The sequence below is a fragment of the Schistocerca americana genome, chromosome 5 (assembly GCF_021461395.2).
Source record: "Schistocerca americana isolate TAMUIC-IGC-003095 chromosome 5, iqSchAmer2.1, whole genome shotgun sequence".
Taxonomy (NCBI): Eukaryota; Metazoa; Arthropoda; class Insecta; order Orthoptera; family Acrididae; genus Schistocerca; species Schistocerca americana.
In genome coordinates, this window is record NC_060123.1 from 465,895,325 (window position 1) to 465,920,300 (window position 24,976).

General features: G+C 41.2%; 1 long non-coding RNA gene across 1 annotated transcript; it reads right to left on the reverse strand.

Annotated features, from left to right (window-relative positions):
- Window positions 1-291: 291 nt before the first annotated feature.
- LOC124616763 lies at window positions 292-10,814 on the reverse strand. Its single transcript, XR_006979879.1, has 3 exons — window positions 10,776-10,814; window positions 5,866-6,001; window positions 292-401 (listed from the first exon to the last, which is right to left on the reverse strand). It is a non-coding gene; the product is annotated as an uncharacterized LOC124616763 (long non-coding RNA).
- Window positions 10,815-24,976: the final 14,162 nt, after the last annotated feature.

Below are 24,976 nucleotides of genomic sequence, written 5' to 3' on the forward strand. Positions count from 1 at the left end.
ACCCAAAAGTGCAATTGGCGCTGATATTAAAATAAAAGGTTGCTTCATCACTGAGGTGAAAGCAGATCGTTTCTGTGTTCACAGAACAAACGAGTTTAGCAGCTGCATGTATTTCCGTGTTTGTGGGTAGATCGAAATGATTTTTTACATTGTAGGGTAAATTATAGATTTATTGAATATAAGAGTTACAAGGGATGATGGTGATTAGAGGTGGATGCCGTGCTCAGCCCAGGACTTGGCGTACTTCTTCCTGTATTCTCCAGATGGGTCGTACTTGTCCAGAAACTTCTTCATGAGGTCTGGGTGGCGGTGCGAAATCTCTCCGAAGAAACCTCCGATCTTCTTGAGCTGTGTCTCAGTGCACTTGGCGCAGTCTGTACGCACTATTTCGGGCAGCACCTCTGCAAAAGAAAATACTGTTAAAATCATCGAATTTTGTTGTGCTTCGGGATGGAGGCCGGTTTTGAATTTGTAGATTGGGGTGAGCAGTGCGTAAATTGTTGACATAGTCGCTAGGGTCCTCAGGCGTCAAAACACAACTACTCCTTAATTTTTCTGGAAATACTACTGCGTCGTCTCAACCGTTCTGCCACATAATCACATTCCCAGAATCAAAACTTGTCGTTTGACGTCAGGCCTGCAGTATCAAGGCTGTTTAGAATGTGTAGATTGGGGTGAGCAGTGCGTAATTGTTGACATAGTCGTTAGTGTCCTCAGGCGTCAAACACAACTAAAATGGTTTGTTCAAATAACTCTGAGCACTATGGGACTTAACTTCTGAGGTCATCTGTCCCCAAGATCACAGAACTACTTAAACCTAAATAACCTAAGGACATCACACACAGCCATGCAAGAGGCAGGATTTGAACCTGCGACCGTAGCGGTGGCGCGGTTCCAGACTGTAGCGCCTACAAACGCTCGGCCAAAACACAACTACTCCTTGATTTTTCTGGAAATACTATCGCGACATCTCAACAGTTCTGCCACAATCACATTCCCAGATTCAAAACTTGTCGTTTGACATCAGGTCTGCAGTATCAAGGCTGTAGCCAACGACAAAAGATGAATGACGGGTCTCAGGCGTTTTAAAACATAGCCATTTGGCTAATTGACTATACTACAGAAGAAACTACGCCATTAAAGAAAAACTTAGGTACCAACCACGCTACTACGACTTCATATGGGGAAACATTAAGTCACGAACGTAATGGAACATTGGTTTACATGTTAACTTTGTTACGAGGACGTATAAATATTTGACAACAACAGGATTACATACAGAATAATAAGATGTACTAGGTAATAACATATACAGAAAATTTATCATAAACTATATCACGGCAAATATGAGCAGTTCTGCAGCATATGTAACTCCTACAAATTCTGTACGTAGGGATATCGACGACAGTAATAGCTTTTCCAGTTTAGGCTTACAGATAACTACCTCACAATCATACAGCTTGTGGATAAAGATAAAAGAACACTTGTTGTAAAGACATGCTGAGAAGACGATTTTTCACCAGAAATCATCCTTGTTCCAAAAAAGTATTGGTACAAGTTCACAAGCGTTAACATTTCGAAGCTGTTTACATTTTTTGGTACACAGAGACGTTTACGAATAGACTCGAAAGAAAGGAATCTTATAATTATTGACCAAATAAGACACTCTACAGAGAAAACTATCACTAAAATTTAGGTTCGAGATTTAGCATGTTTTCATTCGATTTGAAATTTTCATAGCTTTTTCCTCTCCCTCATTTCTCAAAGTCGTCAGAAACTCAAGAAGTGGCGTCAACTGTTTACACACGTATCAGTCAGCAACCTTCAGTAGATACGCTTAGGACATGACACTTACTCTTCACGACGGAATGATAGTTACGAAAACCTTTCTAAACAGGTGGCTGAATAACCTTATACCTTAGTGGCAAATGGAGGGGTCCTTCTTCGACAATTCTCAACGTCCTGGGAGATTAAAAATGTGTATAGGGACAGGAGATGAGATTCTCGCGAAACTGAAGCTGTGAGGGCGAGGCATGGGTCACGCTTCGATAGCTTGGTCGGTATAACCCTTTAGACGTTCTTGGATAGCTCATTAGGTAGATCAATTGCCTTCGAAAGGCAAAGGTCGGAGTCTGGAGTCCCGGTATCGCAGTTTCATTCTGCCAAGGAGTTTCAGTATCAAAACTGTTCGGTAAGCACATAGAAATCAGAGGCAGTGGGATTTGGTACTAATCTTTTCGTTCGTGTACTGCTGAGGTTTTTAATGAAATATGGGAAGACATTACATCTGTCTCATCCTGAAACTCTTGCACCATAAACATATAAACACCAAGAATAATAAGCCGCCGCTTACGAATGCCAAATTCTATGATGAGTGTGGCAGTAGATTATTAGATATAGAAGCCTATTGGGTGAGAACTAGAACATCAATTTTATGTTGAAAAGTAATAACAAGATTTCCAATAAAATTATTTTAGTAAAATAGTTCTAAACATTGAATACATGTGTAAAATCGGATAATTCACGCACATAGACAATGTAATTCAATACGAAACAAGCTATTACGCTAATAGATTTGAGGAAATATTAGGGCTTCAAGTGCCTTTAGAATAAGTTGACTAAAGTCAAAACACAAGCATCGATTGGCTGAAGAAGGGCCAGGAAATGTGGGTCTGACATTAACTAGGCAGTCATCCCACCCTCGTACATCTGTCCTTAGCGAACTGTCATAAGGCGAGTCGTACAGGGTAGACGGAATGCCATCTTCCACTGTTGACCTTACAAGACTTGAGGCTAGGAAAGGAACAGATCAATTAGCGGAGAATAATAGTGGTAATTAGGCATTTACTTGTGATTAACTGAGTACGAAAAGTTAGGGCGACGTAATATCTCTTGCTGGAAGCACTGCGAGAGTAAGTTCGCGGCGTAGCCTACGCCATGGAGAAGTCCACTGATATAAGCCACTCTAACGAAGGGCAGATTGTTATGGTTCAACGCCGCGGAAAGAGCATCTATCAAACGGCGAATGTGGTCGGCTTTTCACGTAATCATGCCGTGAACCGGTACGGAAACTGTTTGAAGGTTGTGAAACTACGGGTACACCACAAGCTGATGGACGTCCACGTTTCATCACATAACGTGGAGCTCGGAGATTTCCCGTTCTCCGGGCACAGGTGTTTCGGAGCACACCAGTGAGCGTCCACCTCCGCAGGACAATGTAATTCAATACGAAACAAGTTATTACGCTAATAGAAATGTGTTTTCACTGTGAAACAGCGACTTCGCCAACTGTGACTGCAATTGACACGCCGTTATCGGTATTGGGCCGTGGATCAAGTGGAAGCGTGTTGCCTGGTATGCTGAGTCACATTTCTTGTTACTCCAGGTCGGTGGTCATGCCCGGATATAGCGTCCTGAAACCGAACGTGCATCTCACCGAGGTTACCGCCTATCGCGCTATGGATGACTTTTACTTGGGCTTCCATAGGATCTGTGGTAACAATCGAAGGCACCATCACAGCTGTGGACCACAATAACATTATTGCAGACCGCCTGTAGCCTATTACGTTTGATGTCTTTCCCGATGGTGAAGGCATCTTCCAGCAGTATAACTGCCCGCGTCACAAGACCAGGATCATCCTACAGCAGTTTCAGGAGCACGACATTGGTATTTTGGTCACCAAATATATATGAAAAGACACAAATGGAACGCATGTGTGACGCTTCAGGGCGCCAACTTCACCCCTACATATCTCCGGCCCGTGATTTACAGAAAACTCGTGGCCAGTGCGTAGATATTTGGTGTCATAAACCTTCACAGACCCAACAAGGAATTTTAAAATTCTTGCCGCGCACACTTACTTATTACGTACTATAAGTGGACCAAAAGGCTACTAATCAGCTGGTCACAAAATTTTGGCTCAGTAGGGTGTGGAATTAAACGCAATTTTGGACGGTAATAACAATGAACAACTGGACGATACCTAGGCCTCTCGCTAGCTGAATGGATTGCTACATCACTACAGTCATTAGACGAGCTTGAAGATGTAATAGGATGGAAGGTGAGTTAACACCATGAGTAGTGTTTTAGTGTCATGTGTTATGCTTTGGTGAACCAATTAATATTCTTTCTTTCATTTAGAGACGGTGTGTGTAGTATTTTGAACTGATTTTTGTTCCCAGACAGCTTTGTTGATGGTACACAGGGTGGTGAGGAATAAACTGAAAAGCTTGTAAGGGTGTTGCAGATTAGGTTATGCTAATAAATAATTGTTCAGCTGATAACACGATAAGTTGCGCTGTTCCGGAGTTAATTACCATTGTAGTTAGCTAATCAGGCGTAGATGATAGGGCAGGCTTTGCCTCGAGTTAGATCCTTGCTACCGTCCCATGTTCAACTTTTGTATCGCTGTCTTGTTCGGTTTTAGGAAACCAAACGAGGAACACGTTTGGCGACGCCTTCTCTGGCTCGCGCAACGCCCTGATTGACTAATTTAAATGCTAACTCAGTCAGGAACGGCGCAATGTTTGGAATTTCATTCTTAAAAGTTGTTTCTCAGCACAAGCTACCCTGGAACACTTTTACTAGCTTTTCAGACTGTTTCTGACCGCCCTCTATAATTGAGGACTACAGAGCAATTCAACACATGTCGTAGGGAAGAATTAACGCTTGTGATTGATAAACAATGTACCATTTTAATCGACCAAATTGTTATGTTTTTACTAGTCCACTGGTGATAAAGGGGTATAGTGTGACCACAGTGATTTCTGCAGTGGGTATATCTGTGTGCATCCTGTGGAGTGCAATAGAACATTATTATATGAAAGAGAATCCACAGTCACCTATGTCAACTTTTCGTTGTGCTTTTGTTTCAGTTTCTTGTACAAGTTATTTCTTGGCCTCTCTCCTGTCTGTACAGAAAGCAGAAGGTGATATTGATAATCCTTGTACAACTTAGGTTAATATGCTCCAAAGCTGTATTACTTTTGTTCCGTATTAATAATATTCTCTGTCCTAACATTGTTTTAAATGATTTTCCTGGAATTTAACGAGTAACACCAAATGAATTTGGATGTTGCTAATACGGCGTTGCTATTGATCGGCATAATGGAACCAGTGTTTACTGAACATTCGTTTAAAGGAGTTCGATCTTTTTAAAAGAAGCATTCTTAACCAACGCATATACTGGTGTTAATATACGTTTATTTCTTTCCATTTCCACAAATCACTCTGTTAGTGACGGACCAACAGTCATTGATTGTGCCGGTTTTTATCGCCACTCCCGCTAACAAGATAATTCCGCTTTCTCTTCTTGCTAACCACGTAACACAAATAATATTATATTATTCACTAAGGAAAAAGATATATAGGTGGCCTGGCGTTGCGTTACAGGGTCAGGAGATAAGCTGCACAGCTAATCAAATGTGCGTGCCTTGGAAAAGTTGACTCGTACCGCAGTAAACCAGGATTTCTCTAATTTTACACTGGGGACCAATAAGTACTATGTATTCTGGGAGAAGAATTAATTTCCTGTATGGAATTGGAGTATGGTCTCGGAGGTTGTTCACTGTGCACAACATAGTTCTTGCAGTATCAACCACAGTAGACAGGAATTTCAGACTGACTTATACCTTTATCCCAACCCATATATTTCTTTCTAAGCAAACTTATTTAAATTCGGGGAACAATCATGTTCCAATAGTCATTGCTCCATTGGGGTCCCGTTACTGCAATCTGCAGCTACATGATTACTGAATACAGACTCACTGCATCCACGGCATGGGCCTCATTCTAAGTGTGTGAGCCTGTGGTGTGGGCTATACCATACTACTGGGTAGCAGACTGTAGACTACGATTGGTCTCACTCTTGAGCGCCTTCGCGGCGGGTCTGCACGCTGCATCTCCTTCTTCCAGCAGGCAGCGCATCGCATCCTGGACTCGAGTTTCATCCGACAGCAGCTCCTTCAGGTCCAGGCTGTCGAACGTGGCCGGGTACTTCTCCTGCAACACAGCACACCACTCGCTGTAACCAGAGGACTCATTGCAGGCACAGTAATTCGTATTTCCGAAAGAAACTGTCGATATTGCCCGTACCCTTCAAATTACCATCCTGGCAATCGCTTTAAACTGCAACTCGGGAGCCTGTCGGGGAACTGAAGCCACCTTCTTCCCGAAAATGTCTCTAGCACCTTGCCAATGATCCACCTCACGTAGTACATTTCTGAAGTCTTCCTTAATGAGTTGTTGAAGGCATATATACTAAAATTAGCATTGGTATGTGTGTACGCAATAAATGTTTGCTAAGTGTGTACATAAATTACACGATTAATTTTATATGCACAAAAGGTGAAAATGTCGTTAACGACCACATCCCAAAACTTTGTCACCTAACTCGGGTACAGCACCAGAAGATGAAGAAGTAGAGGAAACTTAAAAAACGTCAGCGGAAATTGATCGTTGATACTGTCACTTATATTTCAAACTAGAACTCCGTTACTTTACATATACACATGCTGTGCAGGCACTTACTGTCACTCTGTTTGAAATAGAAATATAGACCCATCGCAAACAGTTACTAAATTTTAAGTTCCTCTTATATTATTATTTACGACGTATTTTGGAGGCTTTGTTCCTTCAACAGCTGCTGGGGTCGCAGGTTTAGTTCTAATTACATTGTTCTTGGAAAATCATTGATGTAGAAGTGTGTAGGTTTTAAATTTATCGCTTTTTGTTCAGAATTCTTTTGGTGAATTCATAAGACGAAATATTCCCTTAATATTTTTTGCTTACCTTTCTCGAGGGCGCTGCATTCGGACTTAACACATTCAGAGTTTACAGACATCACTACAAATGTTACAAGCACCTAGCGTTTCCTCGTTAAGAGAGGTACTACATAGTTTTTCTATTTATGAAGATATTAATTTTTTACAGTTTTTTACGTTAAAGTGTAATAAGTATAGTTTGTTTCTCAAATATGTCATCCATTTAATTAAAAACTCTAAAGCGTATCACAGAATTTGAATTGTGAATGATATTGGATAAACTTCCTCGGTTTGTAATTTGATATGTTTGCAAAAATAACATTTTCTACAAAAAGAGGATGTACAGTAAATAAAACTAAGTGGAATCTGTTGCATATGATGTGGTTCGAGAGAAGAGGCAAGTTTCGCTAGGGTCCTTATTACTTTTGTGTGTTCGTTGTCAATCGTTCGTTCAGAATGACAGCTGACTGTCGTTTTTTGTTTCTGTGTACGTCTGAGCTTTCCGTAATCCTTTACTTTATGCCTTTTGATTGTGCATTCGAAATGGTCAGTCAGGTATTCATGTTTGTCGTTTTGTGTTCTCCCTGGTGCAGAAGGATTCCAACAGTTCACTTACTGTAATTATTTCGTGGAAGGCCTCCATACGTTCTAATACGCTTCCCTGTGTCTAATATACAAGTTGTGACAACTATGCTGAAATTTATACACTGAAGCCTTAACTGGGTTTACGTTATTTGCTAATTGGGTATGATGGATTAATGAGTTACTTTTGAACGACAAACTGATGTTGACCTCACATTTGTTCAGGATCCTAGTTATTCGGTAGCAGATGAGACCAATAAATGTAATACTATCGCGTGGTATGGGACTAATAAATGGTTTACTATCGCGTGGTATGCTGCTATTAAAGGTTATTCAGTTGCAGATGCAGCTATTCTGGCGTGACGAATGTGTGCCAGTCGGTGAAACCGCGACCTGCGGTAATGGTGAGCAACAGCCGACTGGACCGCTCTCCCTCCCGACCCACAATGCACGTACGTCTGTGTGTGTGTGTGTGTGTGTGTGTGTGTGTGTGTGTGTGTATGGGTACCGCTGACCCACACTGACTTATTGTTTTCCAAAGCCAAGTACGGTTACCTGGTTTGCATACAGCGTATCTTTGCAGCCAGTCTACTTCTGCTAGCCGGTAATCACTTCTTCGCGTAGAGATATAATTAATCTTCCCTGTAGCGCTATTTGTTTCTCCCGTTTCTCTCCCAAGCAACCATATTTTACTTACTTTTGTGATCGTATACATTATTTTTTAAGTCAACATCCCTTTTCGTCAACACACTCTGATCGGCAGAAACGAATGCTATGTGGTCAGAAAGGTTTTTTAACCAGTTTCTGACATTGTGCAACAATATTGCGCTAAAGTTCACTGTTTGTGGAAAATTTTAACATAAAAGAGATTTTCAACTACCATAGGCAAAAAGGCATCATGGATGCGCAGCTGCAGACCTCTATTTCACAAATGTAACATATTAATAACGAATTAGAGACTCCCTTTTCATTTTGTCTTATCACAAATACATTTTATTTGTTTGAAAGTATTTATTAACTGTATAATATGTATACAGCATAGCCATAAATAATAACCGTGGCCAGTACGGTAGTCCATTATCTGTCGTACAAGCCGATTTTTCTAAATGAATTTATTTTCCTGGAAGACAAACATATTTGTCATTGTCGCCTTGAGTTGTGATTTGCCTATTGGATGTATGGATAAAATCGAAGTTACCTATTGCTACTACGACCTAACGTGCTTACTGTAATTGAAAATGTTAGTCGAGTTGCAATTACAGGTTATGTGGCCCTACTGACACTCGCTGATCTCTGCACGTTGTACAAGCCAGAAGAAAAATTCTGAATCCAAAACATAGTTTTAGACACATAGTCATGTGTATACAAGGACGTATCATAAATTCATGATTACTATTTCACGTCGTACGATACGTTTTTAAAGAGTTTTCTCTCATTTCCACAACCACCCTCATCCCAACGAATGCATTCATTTCACATACTGCCATTGTTGAAGACTATAAAAGTAAGAAGGTTATGCACAGGTCCCTTGGTTGACGTTTATAGTGAATATTTAGCTGTCAGTAGTGGCGACGGGATCATTTCAATACATTTCATAAGTGTTTGGTAGTATCCATAAATTAGACATTCGCTGCCATTCTTAAGGTAAAAGTGAGCTTCATGATAACAATGCCACCCCTTACGTACCACGCACCTAATCATTATAGGGGGCGGGAGGCGGGGGAGTGGAGTGGACAGTCGTGTTTGTGCTCCTCTACGATTCAGCCACCGTACGGTTCGTGCAACCACAACACATACATATCCGTAGAGAGGCCAGACTAGCATAGGGTTCCGGAAGTAGTACAGCAACGTTTCCATGTAGTTGCAGGAGCAACAGTCTGAATGACTTATGCTGCAATCTTACATAAGCCAACAAGGAGTTGGTGTGTTGGTACTGTGATTGGCTGAAAAGGACGGGAGTTTACAGCTATTATATTTTCCGAGTACATGCCGTTTTAATCCTACGTTTATTGATGATGGTAGCCCCTTTGATAAAATATTGTGGAGGTAAAATAGTTCCCCACCAGGAATTTCGGATGAGGACTACTGAACTGGTCGTTGTCATTAAGAAAAACAAATCTCTTGATCTGTAGGTCGAAACATGGAGTAGCACATATTTTAAACGCTGAGGCGTCTGCAGGAGAGAAGACGAGAACAGCTACATCAGTCTTCGCACTGAATACCATAACAACAAATTATGTCTTAGCTTACGTCACTATTGTCGGTAACTACTCCTTACGGCGGAAGGGCAAGTATGCATAATAGAACAGCAAAACAAGTGCGTTCACAGGAATCTCACAAACTACGTGCTACTGTGCGTTCTCAAATCAGAATGCCTATCAGTGAATGTGACAGAACCACAGTTGGAAACATGGAAGCAAAAATCGAAGTAAAATCAAAGGACAAGTCTTTAATGAAGGTGTAAAATTCAGGTCAACATAGAAATCTACCTGAATATGGAAGCAATTTTGGGTACCATGATGGAAACGATGCTCCCAGTTTCACTGACTGAATAAAAATAAGTTGTCGTACGACATATTCAACTGCTGTGTGGTTATGATTAAAGTGAAACTACTCACCGTTCTGTGTGAGCTGTAATTATTGTATGGCAACGAGATGTGGTAATTATGCTAGTGCATTAATGTGGAACCTATTTATGCTGAAAAAAAATAGTTTCGAATTTGCCCACAAGGTGCAACTCTAGCCCTGTAAAATATCTCGCCGACGTTTGCGGCGCACGCACTGAACAATTTGTGTAAATCAACATTATTCCTTTCTCATTAGTTTAACATTTTCTGCCCACGTCCTGTTCCTAATCCATTACATATGGTAACATTTATAGACTTCTTGCATTCACAGCGCCAAATTTGCACCTGGTGGCCAAAATTGGAACTAATTCTTTTTCCAGTGTAAATGGGTTCCACTTTAAAGCAATAGGATATGTACAAGTGTCGGTGCCGTATGATTATCACAGCCGACACTGGGCCTCTGTGAGTAGCTGAACTTTAATAATAACAATCTGGTAGGTTATTAAGAAGACAGCTGAAGTTAGGAATGCTTACAAACTTGAAGTCATATATTCCCTATTGAAACTACAGCAGTCTAAGAAGTGTAAAATGAGATATCTCAAATATTTGGGGACCCACGAACAGAACATCATTGTAGGAGAATGTCAGCATGGGGCCATAGCCACCAGGCTGCTTATAAAATTACTAGAAAACAAAGGTCGTACAGCAGTTCCTTAGTGGTGCGCCTGAAGTAGGTTTGCTACCTGAAAGCATTGTGGGCAACTGTGTATCAAGAATTGTGGGTGCTTATGGAAGACTGTGTCTAATTGAAGACTTTGCACTAGAAACGCGGAGTGGCTCTTGGCAACGAGAGGTGATGCTTACCTCGGTGGCCGCGACGAACGCCAATGATGCGCAGAGGAGCAGAGCTACGTGACGGTTCATGCTGGTGGTGTCGGCGCTGTGAGCTACCTGTTGTCGACTGTGCCGCAGTGACGGCTGGCGCGGCTTATATGCCGGCCTGGCGTGGCCTGGAGTGGCGGCGTATCGCTCTGTGGTTGCCGGAGGAGGGAGCGGGGGTCGATCACCCGACACCTCAGCCCCACTGGTTCACAGCGGGCCACGGCCGGTTACCACCTCCACCACCACGGCCGGTGTTCCACATTGTTTACAAGCCACGACCTAGTCTCCTCAAACAGTCTCCACCGCCTCACACAAATGCCGAAGACACATCAAGGTTCAGGTATCATCGTTGACCGAAGCTTTCTTATTAAATTTTGTGAGTTACAAAGTAACTTTCGTTTTTTCTAGGCGAATTCTCAGTCTGTGTTGTTCCAGTTATTAGTGTTCCACACCTCAGTCGGTAGAAGAGAAATCCTTATAGTATCATTTTGTTGCATCTGCCCCTCTGGGTGCCTGTCTGTCACACAAAGAATGGTTAAAAATATCAAGGTTAAATTTATATCATATTTTAATCTGTAAGGTCTCTGACGGTGAATGAGTTTAAGCTATTGGGTTAACAAGGTCAAAAAGATAAGGCCACTTATGTCACATATTTCGATACTCGCTAACTAACTCATCAAAACCTATACGGTATTTCATGTGACCTAGAAATATGAAATTTGACAAGAATCAAAATTTCACATTACAACTAAAGAAAAAAATCCGAAAATTATTAAAATGGAATTATAACACACGAAAAAAATTCTTTTCGGTTGTTTATTAATTAACTGTCTGTCTATTCATCCATCTTTTAAGACCTCTTTTTATTAGCAACAGGTAGACGTATAAATTTGAAATTTGTGACGTATTCTAAGGTCTGCAGTCCTTGGCGGTGTATTTAACGTAAGCTTCAAACTCAATGGAATCAAAAGGTATTGCTATTTATGTCACAAATTTTCGTGCTCACAAACTAGCTCATCCAAACTATAGAGTATCTGCAAGGAAGCAAGGTCTCACTCTACATGCAAAGGAAAAAAGTCCATAATTGGTCATTTCTAATTAAATCATATCACTTCTTTCTCATTTGTTATCCGAATGCCTGCCTATCCTGTTAAGATCCCCTTTTCTCAGGAATGTGTAGGTGTATATCTTCCCTGCATCGATATCGATAAAAAGCCAGAAATGTCTAGATTCTCAATTCCTGGTATCAATGAAATGTCTGTATAAATAATAAAGTTTGTACCAAACCCTCGGTACGTGAGTCCTACTCGCACTTCTCCGGATGTTTATTTGTTTATTTTTCTTTCGCAATGCACGAAATGACTCTGTTGACTCATAACCAGCACCGATTCAGAAAATGTCGCTCTTGTGAAAGACAATTGGCTGTTTATTCTCAACAAATAATGAGCTCTAACGACAAGTGATCTCAAGAAGATTATTTCCAGATTTCCAAAGGGCGACTGACAATTTTCATCACAGATGGCTTCTATTCAGTGTGACATCCTCATAGTTGTCCGACTGGATTCGTGACTTCCTGTTAAAACTATCACAGTGAGTAGTATCATGGGACGTCATCTACTCAAACAGAAATGGTATCTGAGGTTCTCAAATGTAACGTTATAGGCCTTCTGCTGTTCGTAATTATTTAAAGAATTTAACAGACAATCTCAGTCGCCCTATCAGTTTGTCTTGTCTGTGTGAACGAATTGCAGAATAATTTCGACAAGATATCTGCACGGTTGGCCCCAAAGAAGAAATAGTGTGAAGGCCTTCTCACGAATACTAATAAATTTCATAAAATTTCGGTTATATGTTAAATAACACAGATTTAATGGTTGTAGATTTAAGAATGGGAAAAGAAATATCGGAATTACTAGATGACGATCAGTTCAGCTTTAATAAAGGTGAAAGCACTAGAGAGGCAGTTCTGACGTTGCAATTGATAGTGGAAGCAAGACTTAAAAAACATCATCCACGTTCATAGAATTTGTCGACCGGGAATAAGCGTTCCTGAATGTCGAAATGTGCAAAATGTTCGAAATTCTGAGGCGAATAGGGGTAAGATGTAGGGCAAAACGAGTAATATACAATATGTACAAGCGCCAACAGGGAATAATGAGAGTGGAAGACCATGAGCGAAGTGCTCGGAGTAAAAAGGGTGTAAGAGAGGGAGGTAGTCTTTCGTCCCTACTATTCAATCTAAACATTGAAGGAACCATGACGGAAATAAAAGAAAGGTTCAAGAGTGAGACTGAAATCCAGGTTGAAAGGATATCAATGATGAGATTCGCTGATGATTTGCTGCTCTCAGTGAAAGTGAAAGAGAATTACAGGATCTGTTGAGTGGAATGAACAGTCCAATGAGTACAAAGTATGGACTGAGATTACATCGAAGAAAGACAAAAAGAATGAGCGGTAGGAAAAATGACAAACTTGATATCGAAATCAGGAATCTCGAAATAGCCGAAATTAAGGAATTTTGCCACCTAGGAAGTAAAATAACCGAGGACGGACGGAGCAAGGAGCACACAAAAAGCAAACTAGCACTGGAGAAAAGGGCATTCCTAGCCAAGAGAAGTCTGCTTCATTTTAAGGAAGAAATTTTTGAGAATGTACATTTGGAGAACAGCATTGTATGGTAGTGAAACATGAATTGAGGGAAAATCGGAACGGAAGTGAACCGAAGTATCTGACATATAGTGCAACAGAAGAATTAGGCGGAGTGAAAAGGTAAGGAGTGGGGAGGTTATCCGCAGAATCGGCGATCATAGGAGTGTATGGACAAAACCGGTAAGAAGAAGGGCCAGCATGATAGGACATCTGTTGAGACATGAGGGAACTGTTTCCACGATGGAAGAGAGAACTATAGAGGATAAAAACTGTTTATGAAGAATAAGATTGGAACACATCCAGCAAATAACTGAGACGTACGGTGCTACTCTGAGACGAAAAGACTGATACAGGAGAGGAATTCGTGGTGTCGCATGAAACATCATACCAATCTGAAAAAAATAAAAAGAGAGAGATTGAACTAAATACATTGATTTTACCACTACGCACGAACTGAAATCACTTAGGAAATGTCATAGGAGAGATGAACCAAGGACTAAAGTATTAGAATATGCAACAGAATTACTAAGAAGACTGCACATACTACGCATTTTCGTCCGTTTTTGTAGTATCGCAGCACATATAGGATCCTTACCGGCTATGAACGGATAACGTGAGAAAAGTTCAAAGAAGGGCAGCTCGTTTTGTATTATCACGAAATAGGGGAGAGTTGTCACGGATATGAAACGCGAGTTGTCTCAATCATTAAAAGCCGGCCAGGGTGGCCGAGCGGTTCTAGGCACTACAGTCTGGAACCTTGCGACCGTTACGGTCGCAGGTTCGATTCCTGCCTCGGGCATGGATGTGTGTGATGTCCTTAGGTTAGATAGGTTTAAGTAGTTCTAAGTTCTAGGGGACTAATGACCTCAGAAGTTAAGTCCCATAGTGCTGAGAACCATTTGAACCATTTGAGCCAATCATTAAAAGATAGGCGTTCTTCGAAGTGGATACTGCTTAGAAGGATATCTGCGCTCCCTTAACATTAGGCGTGTTTTTATTTCTGTAGTTTCACTGGATAGATCAGGACGGCGTTTCATTTCTGATGCTTTCTCACACGCAGGAAAAATGTTGATGGCATCTTTACCCTCTGCCATAGATGTGCAGAGTATAACACAGACACAACGTGAAGGTTCCCTTTTCTGACCCAGGAAAACTAAGGATAAAATTGCATGTTTGCTTCCAGAAGTAAATGACTGATTTGTATCCCACGTTAAACGACGAACCCAACTTAGATAAACGACAGATTCCCAGTACTAAAATTTGCCCTGTGTTGTTTCCAATCAATATTGCGCAAAAGTCTTTCTAACGTTTGGTGAAGGAAACGGGGTAAAATATTTTAGTTGAAATCGACAACTTCGGAAATATTCTCAAAGAATTAAAACTTCAAATAAACGTGAAGTTTCCTGGTCTGTAATGTTTTGACACTGTTTAGCATTATTTTATTCTTCTGTTCTGTCGACTAATACCATTATTATGACCTTCAAATGACACTGTTGCTGTGAAAAAATGGATCCTATTTATTGATCGGTTTTGCAAAATCCCAAAATATATAAATTCGGGAGCAAGAAGTCATTCCTAGCACCGTTTCTGTCACAAGATTTAGTGCAGTCTTCGTAGTATTGCTTCTGGTTGACGAAGAAATCGCAGTCGCTCTCAAACTAAGCACAATAAAATTCATAAGATTTCGTGCCTGAATTTTTAGTACTGATGGAAACGTTTATTTTCAAATTGGATAGATAAATACTTTTTTCCGACATCAGCTATGTAGTCTGTTATGGTTATGTTGGGCTCGTTCACATTTGTTATTTAAAAATAATTGCAGGTACTGTAAGGTCTGTGGATGAGACAGAGATAAAGCTGAAATGTGTGTCAGTGCCGTCGGGTTCAAACGAGACTGACTAATTGAGATTTTAGCCTTGCAGTCACCGTGATGAGGTAGAGAAGATGGTGGTGTAAGAACCGAAACGGAGGCCTGGTACTGTTAACCGGGGTTTCGACGTCTTTGTGAGATAGTGTTGCAATGTCCGCTGGCAGACGTGGAGGCAGATTAAGCACTTCTACCGAAGTAGGGAACAGTTACGAGGGTATGCTGAAACGTAATGCCACCAAGTTTTTCATTCTGTTCTAAATATCGGTTGACTTGTTACCTGTCATGCTTATTAGACGGTCGACTTTGTCGCATCACTAACGCATGTTGTAACCCTCTGCCGTCAGAGGGTACAGAATTGAAGCGTCTAACACGGCATTGGTAACGTAACTATGTCAGTGAGTGTGAAACAGCACAGAAAACTGACGGCACGAATTTGAAGACTTCGTCCACACATAAGCTCCCTCTCCTTGAACATGAGAATAAAAGATCACACATGAGCGCAGCTACATCCGCAAAAGTCTGACGCCTTGGGTTCACTGTCACTCATTTTCCTCCATACAATCCTGATTTCAACCCATCCGATTTTCATGCTTTCAGAACTTAAACAACACCTTCAAGAGTTTAACTTTCATAGTGATGAAGCGGTGCAAGCAGAGGTGAGGTTGGACTCCATCAAAAAAGTCAAACATTCTGCAGTGACGATATGAAAAAACTGGTATCTCGTAGAGAGAAATGTGTTCATCGCCAGGCTGACTGTTGAGAAATAAATATTTAGGCATGAGGACTGAAGATGTAGAGTATTAATAAAGTCATTTAATTAAAAAAACTGTTTAGAGTCTTTACATGAAAAATTCAGAGGCATTACTTTTTAGAATGCTAGATTTTATTTGGAAACGATGGTATACTAAATATAACTTGAACCTACCTGATACGATCATATACAAACGTATATCAGTAATCAGTGAGTACTTCGAGATGCGGTTCCCAGAAAGTCGCAGCGATCATTGGGATGAATTTTGTGACGTACGCAAGTTATTTTTACGTTCATACCTGCCGCATTATGATACCGAATTGTTTTTAATGGAACTGTCAAGCTTTTTATGTAATTCTGGAGAGACAAGTGGACTTAAATATGAAAACACGTTTGGATATTGATAATATGGTGACAGGATAAACCACTGTCACAAACCATTGTTAGGACAACAGATTCCACAAACTTCTACTCCACTGTACGAAAAGTGACCAAACTCGATTATTATGTTTATTATTGTGACTGCCAAGCGCTAGAAATTTTGATATTGAGCTTTGACAGATGTTCGTTGATGATGCATGTATATTTATGTTTGTGTGTGTGTGTGTGTGTGTGTGTGTGTGTGTGTGTGTGTGTGTGTGTGTATGCATGTCTGTGTCTGTGGTGCGAGAAGAAAGAAATTTTATTGTTGTACAACACGGGTTGCACACTTGGTGATTATTATCATTTACCAATCCACAGATTTGTGGCAGATTAGCTTCAGTCATTATAGCAGATGTTTGCAAACACTTTGTTCGCTGGAATACAAAATCGTACGAGAGACAACCACAGAAGTGTCGTGTGTCATCTTCGAATACTTTTTCGTGCAGTATTACTATTGCCTAATCACGGACAGAGCAAGGAGGACATCAAAAGCAGACGAGCACTGGCAAAAAGGGCAATGATGGCCAAGAGAAGTCTACTAGTATCAAACATTGGCCTAAACTGGAGGAAGAAATTTCTAGGAATATACGTTTGGAGCACTGCATTGTATGGTAGTGAAAGATGGGCTGTGGGAAAACCGGAACAAAAGAGAATGGAAGCATTTTATTTGTGTTGCTACAAGAAAATGTTGAAAATTAGGTGGACTGGTGAGGTAAGGAATGAGGTGCTGCGCAGAATCGGAGAGGAAATCACTGACAAGGAGAAGGGACAGGATGAGAGGACATCTATTATGTTATTAGGGACTGACTTCCATGGTACTAGAGGGGGCTGTAGAGGGCGAAAGCTGTAGAGGAAGACTGCTCTTGGAATACATGCGGCTGATAATTGAGAACGTAGGTTGCAAGCGCTACTCTGAGAAAATTCGTGCTGGGCTGCATCAAACCAGTCAGATGACTGTTGACTCAAAAAAATAAATAAATAAATAAATAAAATAAACGTAGTCAAAGGATTTTCTCGGTAATGTAGTGTGGATCGATGGCCGTCCACTAATGACTTTCCCATACCACCTCTGATGCGCATCTCATGCCTCTGACTGCGATGGAGAGAGTAACCCAGAAACATTTTGTACCATATAGACCAGCGTGAAAAATGTCCTGTTTGAGACTCTTTGGTCGTTGCAGCTGCATATGGCATATGCTGTCATAGAATTTGTGCAACATTCCAACAAGGCTGCTGCTCGTCATCTATATGTTTGACTGACTCATTGAATTGTTGTCCAGTTTTTATGACACAATTCGACACAATGCTAATAATATTTTAAGCAACACGAAAACTGTCTGCACAAGGATTCACGATGTTGATGTGGACGTCCACTTAATAGTCTCGCTAATGCATAGCTTCTCATCATTAAACACTGAATGAGTGCAGTTATACCATTCCACGGATCTGCACATCATATACGGATTTGTGACTAATGCTGCTGCCTGGTATTGCCCAGTTGTTTCCACTCACACTAAAAATCAAATGGCTCTGAGCACAACGGGACTTAACATCTGTGGTCATCAGTCGACTAGAACTTAGAACTACTTAAACCTAACTAACCTATGGACATCACACACATCCATGCCCGAGGCAGGATTCGAATCTGCCACTGTAGCGGTCGCGCTGCTCCAGACTGAAGCGCCTAAAACCGCTCGGCCACACTGGCCCGACCACACACACTGATCGGATATATACCGCCTCTACCTAGCTGAAAGGGGCTCCATGGCATAATAGCTAATGGTAGCTGATTCATAGCTCCAGTGGCAGCTTTCGTTACGCTACAAACGGAAGCCCGATCAGTATTAAGGTGTGGGAGGATGCCTGGTACGAGGCTGCTTGTTCATAGGCCAAAATGTGTGCAAACGGTTATCGATACTCCTAGCTGACAGCGGCCCCAAGTAACAATGATCTACCTACGCAGCAGCTTCTGACTGTAGATTTCAGCATCCCAGGAATGAAACTAAGTGTCACTAGTGACCGGAACCGGAATGATGGATATTTGAACATCAGTTGAGGAATCGGCACAACCTGTAATACACAGCTGTAAAACACTTACACAACATGTTGGATTTTCCAGCCTTCTGCAATGAGCTATCTGAGATTTAGTTACTGGACTCGTGACAGCTATAATGGCGGTCCAAAATTTTTTATAAATGCAGAAAAATACTGGAAACAACAGTCCCCTCTCTCAGAGGATCAAAGACAGACGTTATAGAACACATTTTAGTACAAAAGAACTCCTAAATAACGTAGGAGTCAGTCACAATTTTCTCGCGGTTTTTTTTTTTTTTATCACCAAAGAAATTATGTAACTGAGAGCGTCAATATGCTTCTTCCGGTGGATTGTATACGGTCACGTTCACAAGCGAAAAATACGGATAACCTTCAATTGCTTATTAGAATTCAGTAAATGCGTCCAGCTTCGTGCGCGTTTGTCCCTTTTATCGATCCTCAGTGCAACATCTGTGATCAGAGGTGCTGACTGTCCACTTGTGTCTGAAGATGGTGGTGGAGTAAGGGAAAGCGAGAAAAACCTGGCATACAGGAAAATGCTTGAGTAATTATATACTCGTCTAGCGGTAAGAAATTATCAAGATAAAAGGAAAGAAGACAAGAAACTGCACCGGTGGAAGAAAAGGGAACGTGAAAGAAAGAAGATGGTAGAACTGGAGACAACTGGAAAGACAAATGATACTAGAAAATTTTATCAATAAATTAATTGAGAAAGAAAAGCATTTAAGACGGCACCAACCTGAGTAAAAGTAAAATGGGGCACTACTAACCGATGATCAAGAGGTATTGGAGCGTTGGGTACAGTATTTCAGTGAACTGTTGAATGCTTCAGAGTCCCTATCGAAGATATCCCAGTCCTTCCAGAAGATGATGACATAGTACTTCACCCATTCCCAAGGAGAAATGAACAAAGAAATTGTTAGATTCAAGAACAATAAAGCATCAGGGACTGACAATAGAACATCTGAACTATTGAAAGCTGGAAGAGTTGAGCTAAATCGTAGGATCTACAAGACTGTGTGCCTCATCTGGGAAAAGGAAGAGTTTCCAGAAGAATGGAATGTAGGGACAGTGCGTCTGGTGCGTAAGAAAGGAGCTCTATTTGAATGCAGCCACTACAGAGGGATAACAGCCTTTAAATATTGTACGAGTAAAGTACTATAAAATACCCTGTTTAGTGGATTTTCACCTGTAGCAGAAGACATTATTGAAAACTATCAATGCGGGTTAAGAGGAGAAAAGTCAACTGTAAATTAGATATTGGTTCTCCGACGGATAGTAGAAAAGACACATGAATTCAATGTTGGTGTCCACCACCTTTTCATTGACTTTAAATATGCGTATGACACAATAAACCTGGCCAAACTCTATGAGGCAATGAGAGAATTTATAGTGCCTGAAAAATTATTATAGGTCACCCTAAAGCATCCCCCGTGTACCTTGCGGGTACTTTTCATCTTGGCACTTGAAAAAAAAGTAAGTGAAACCGGAATTCAGACAAGAGGTAAAATCCACTATAAGTCTGTACAGTTTCTGGGATATGCAGATGACTTGTATTTAATGAGCAAAACACTTAGAGATCTACAAAATACATTTTCAGCTTTGAAATTGAGTGCAGAGAAGATAGGCCTGAGAATTAATGAAGAAAATACGAAATATATGTGTAATTGCACTAACCATCCCTTACAGCTCACGATAACCCTTGATGGAATGACATTTGAGCGAGTGGAATGTTTTACCTATGTGGGGTTGAAGATAAAAGCAAATGGGACCATCTTTACTGAAATTACCGCTCGCATAAGCACTTCTAACCGTCGCTACTTTGGAATGTAGCGACATTTTAAATCTATCACGAGGGACAATGTGCCGACTTAGCAAAACGCTGATACACCCAGTACTTACTTATGGCTCAGAAATATGGATAATTACAAAGCAGGGTGAAAAGAAACTGAGATTACGTGAAAGAAGTATACTGAGGAGGAATTTTGGACCTGGGGAAGGCGAATGATGTGGTAAAGTTCATAAAGATGAGTAGACTGAGATGGGCTGGACATGTAATGCGACTCGATGAGACAGATCCCGCAAGGAAAGCCTGCTGCAGTGAACCTGGAGGAAGGAGAGCAATAGTAAGTCATACGTTGAGACGGAGCGACGAGGTTGGAGAGGACGCTGCCCGAGTCGGTTGCCGTAACTGAGGTCGAAGTCCAGAGAAGAATGGCAGAAAATTATTGAGGAGGCCAAGTCCCACGCCGGGATGAATGCCAACTGAAGAAGAAGAAGAACAAAGTTACCGTTTCATAACGTTTAAAATTTGTAAATGCCTTTTCGAAGGATTAGAAGCAAAGTGAGGTGGTATGAGGTAATTGAATAGCAAAATTGCTTCTCTAGATCGCCGTGTTATTGGTCTATAAAAAGCAACAGCATTCAAACCTTTTTCAGCTAGGAGTCGATTTTCATCAAATAAACCATCTCTTTGAGGCTCGCAAATTAGTAAAGTGGAAAAGTACAGAATTTGCAATACACTCAATGAACAGAAAGAGGAATGAAACACTGGACAGTAAAAGGGAAAGAATAGGGTTTAGATGTGAGTGGAGTGATTGTGAATGTTCACTGTGGATCACTTAAAACTAAAAGATCCAAATAGTTCAAAAAAAAATGGCGCTGAGCACTATGGGACACAACTTCTGAGGTCATCAGTCCCCTAAAACTTAGAACTACATAAACCTAACTAACCTAGAGACATCACACACATCCATGTCCGAGGCTGGATTCGAACCTGTGACCGTAGTGGTCTGCGCCTCTAGAGTGTAGCGCCTAGAACCACACGGCAACTCAGGCCGCCTAATTGTTCCGAGTGGACAGCCGATAACAGAATACTCTAATTCGTAGTTAAATACAGGCTATCCTCGCAGAGCCCCAAAGGCCTTCTAGAGTCGTATCTTTTGCGTCTTGCTAAGTACCCGGCCCGCAGATCACCTTCACGTAATCCGAGGTCGTCCTAGTTTCCTCCAGCTTGTGTGACCCCATCAGTCGTCGGTTGCCCTGAGACAAGGTGAAGGATTTGAAAGGAGCCTCCACATTCTCTTCTTAATTCGCTTTTCTGTTGGTCTCTATGTGAGTATTTCCCAAACGTTACTATCTATAGAAGACATAGATCCTCCTATAGTACCATTATTTCAGGAATCCTTTAAAAAGGTGGGTTACGTAACTCTTTCAGGGATGAGTTATATTTGAAGAACACAAATACTTGAAGGTTTCTGTTAAATATTGGGTGTTTGATATTGAATTTGGCTAGCTTCACAAATAGATTGCATATGTCAGAGCGTACTCCTTGAACTGTTGATTTGGCGCTAATAATCCGCCATCTTCTCTTGTCATCAGTCTGCTGGTATTAGTGAACTTAATTTCTTACTCTATAGCGTTTCCACTTACGTGGATGCCATATTGATTCTCAGTTCGCTGGAAATTTCTATTACTAATAATGACTCGAAATATTCTTAGTAAAAGGGTCTGTTTAATTTAGGACAAGATGTAGCAGACATTTGTGTCTTACTTGTGAATCCACGTCAAGGGCTCCTGTTTCAATATTTTTCATCTGATGTTTCATAAATCAATTTCCCAAGCACGATCAATATCCAAGAAGTTACGTTAAACTGTGAAAACTATTGCTTGATGATTTGTAGAGTACTGATCTGACTTATACTTGTCGTACCTTTCCCGAATCCCGACTGGTATGAGGTAAGAACGTCTACCTACTTCTGTAATATCTTCATAAGTATTTTCCTTATGATGCTTCGAATAATAGTTAAATTATACCTCTCTAGTTTCTGTAAGCTAAAAGATCGTTTTTCCTCAAGAACTTTGACGCGATATTCTAGATGAGTCTTTATCAGAACTGTTACATAGCAGTACTTTATGAACATGATACCGATGTAGTGAGTGCTTCCAGACTTCACTTTCTGTACGATATAAAAAAAATTATACCTTAGGTGCCAAACTGCAATTTTGAGCTACAGTACATCGGTGCATCTCAGAGCACACTATTTGTGAGCAGTATTCATTTACAAACGTAAGGAGAACGTCCACCACAAGGACAAGGAAGATTATCATATAACATTTCAGACTCAGAAACTCTTTGTAAATATATTCTAAGACAAACAAAAACCGACGCACCACGAGGGAATTATTAGAATGGGACGGAATTCGGTAGACGTGATGAACATGTACAGACAAACAATTGCTTACAGTTTCAGAAAAATTGGATGGTTTATTCTAGATAAAGAGCGTCACAAACTCAGCATCTCTGACCCTTATGCAGGCAGTTATTCGACTGGGCATCGATTGATAGAGCCGTTGCCTGCCCCTTAGGAACATTCTGCCAAATTCAGTTCAACGGGTGCGGTAGACCAGGAAAATCAGAGCTAGTTGTATGGGCCTGCCCGTAGAGCTCCAAATGTTCTCATTTCGGAAGATAACCGACAATCTTGCTGGCCTAAGCAGGTGTTGCCAAGCACGAAAACAAGCAGTAGAAAGTGTTGCTGTGTGTGGGCAGGCATTACCTTGCTGAAATGTCAGCACAGGATGGCTTGCCATGAAATGCAACGAAACGGTGCGTGGAATATCGTCGACGTACCACTGTGCTGTAATGTTGCTGCAGATGACAACTAAAGAAATCTTGTGTCAAAGAAACGCACCCAGACATCACTCCTGGTTGTCAGACCTTACGGTGGGAGACGGCTAGGTTAGTATCCCACCGCTGACCAGGACGTCTCCCGACACTTCGTCAGCCTAGAATCTCACTGATTCTTCAGTCATCAGTGACGAGTCCCGTTTCGCACTGAGCCCCGATGAAGAGAGTAGACGTGTCTGGTGAAGCCCCAGACCTCACTGGAGTGTTCGACAACCAGGAGTGATGGTCCGGGATGCCACGCTATTTCATACCAGGTTCTCTTTGGTAGTCACCCGCGGCACCCTTCCAACACAGAGGTATGTCGATGATTTTCTACTACCCTGTGGCGAGCTATCATGGACTTACATTTCAACCAGGTTATGCCTGTCCGCACACATCGAGAGCTTCTATTGTTGTCTCCGTGCTTGCCAAACCCTACCTTTCCTCAATCTGCAATCTTTGGAACATTATGGGCGGGTCCCTTCAACCATGTATGGATTTTGACGATCTAACGCCACAGTTTGACAATAGAAGGACGTACAACAACTCTGTCAATTAGTGCCAAGAAGAATAACTGTCTGCATAAAGCGGACTAACGCGATTTTGGCTTGCCAATTTGTGAAGCTCTTTCTCTTGACCAACTCATTGGTTTCTTCTGAAATTATAAATATTTGCTTTTCTGTACATATCAATCTCATCTACCGATTTCCGTTCCATTCGAGTAATTCGTTCGTGGTGCACCGGTTTTTCTTTCTTTTAGATGTATTATCGGTGATATTTACTACGCTTTGCGGTCCGAATTTGTTGAATAAAAGCCTGCATAAAAGTGTCCTGCACATGCGTCAGTCCTGATAGTCTTGGATGAAAGGATATTCTTATAGCCGGCCATGGTGGCCAAGCGATTGTTAGGCGCTACAGTCTGGAACCGCGCCACCGTTACTGTCGCAGCTTCGAATCCTGCCTCGGGGATCGATGTTTGTGATGTCCTTAGGCTAGTTAGGTTTAAGTAGTTCTAAGTTCTAGGGGACTGATGACCTCAGAAGTTAAGTCCCATGGCACTCAGTGCCATTTGAACCATTTCAGCACATTTTGATAGTGACTGTGGGAAAACCGGAACATAAGAGAATCGCAGCATTTGAACTATTTGATATTCTTATATTCACCTTTCATTCCCCTTGAATTCACAATGGTTTTGCTGTTCCGTCGATGGTTTAGAAGTATCTTTCCATCCATTTGACTGTCATTAGTATCACTTCACTTGTGAAAATTACAGATATCGGAAGATCTTTTTCATGATCCATTTGATTACCATGTATTTCAGACGGAATGCTTGAGTAATAAAGGTTCCCTTAGAGTTCATCTCTCAGTTTATCTATTTAAATAACCGGATGTAGATAACTGAAAAGCCTTAAGCTGATCCTTATCTTATACCAAAAAAATTGTTGAACAAGTTAATGAAATTTGCTACTGTGGTGAATATCTAACAGAGCCTTTGCCGAGCCCTTATTCGCTTTCCCTCAGTGGCATTCCGCAGTTACGGTAGAACGCCCGGGTATGCCGTTCCCGTTACCATGGCGGCAGTAATGTCGGTTTTATTTACGACATGGTGTGTATGCATCTGTCTTGTATAGCTGGCGATGTTTCCATCTATGTGTGTACTGTTTGTGCTGTTGCCAATTACTTACAAAACACGCCATTTTCTTAGCAGCCCTTATAACATTCGCTATTTTGAAGACACTTAACCTGAGATAACTAGTCTGAATCCT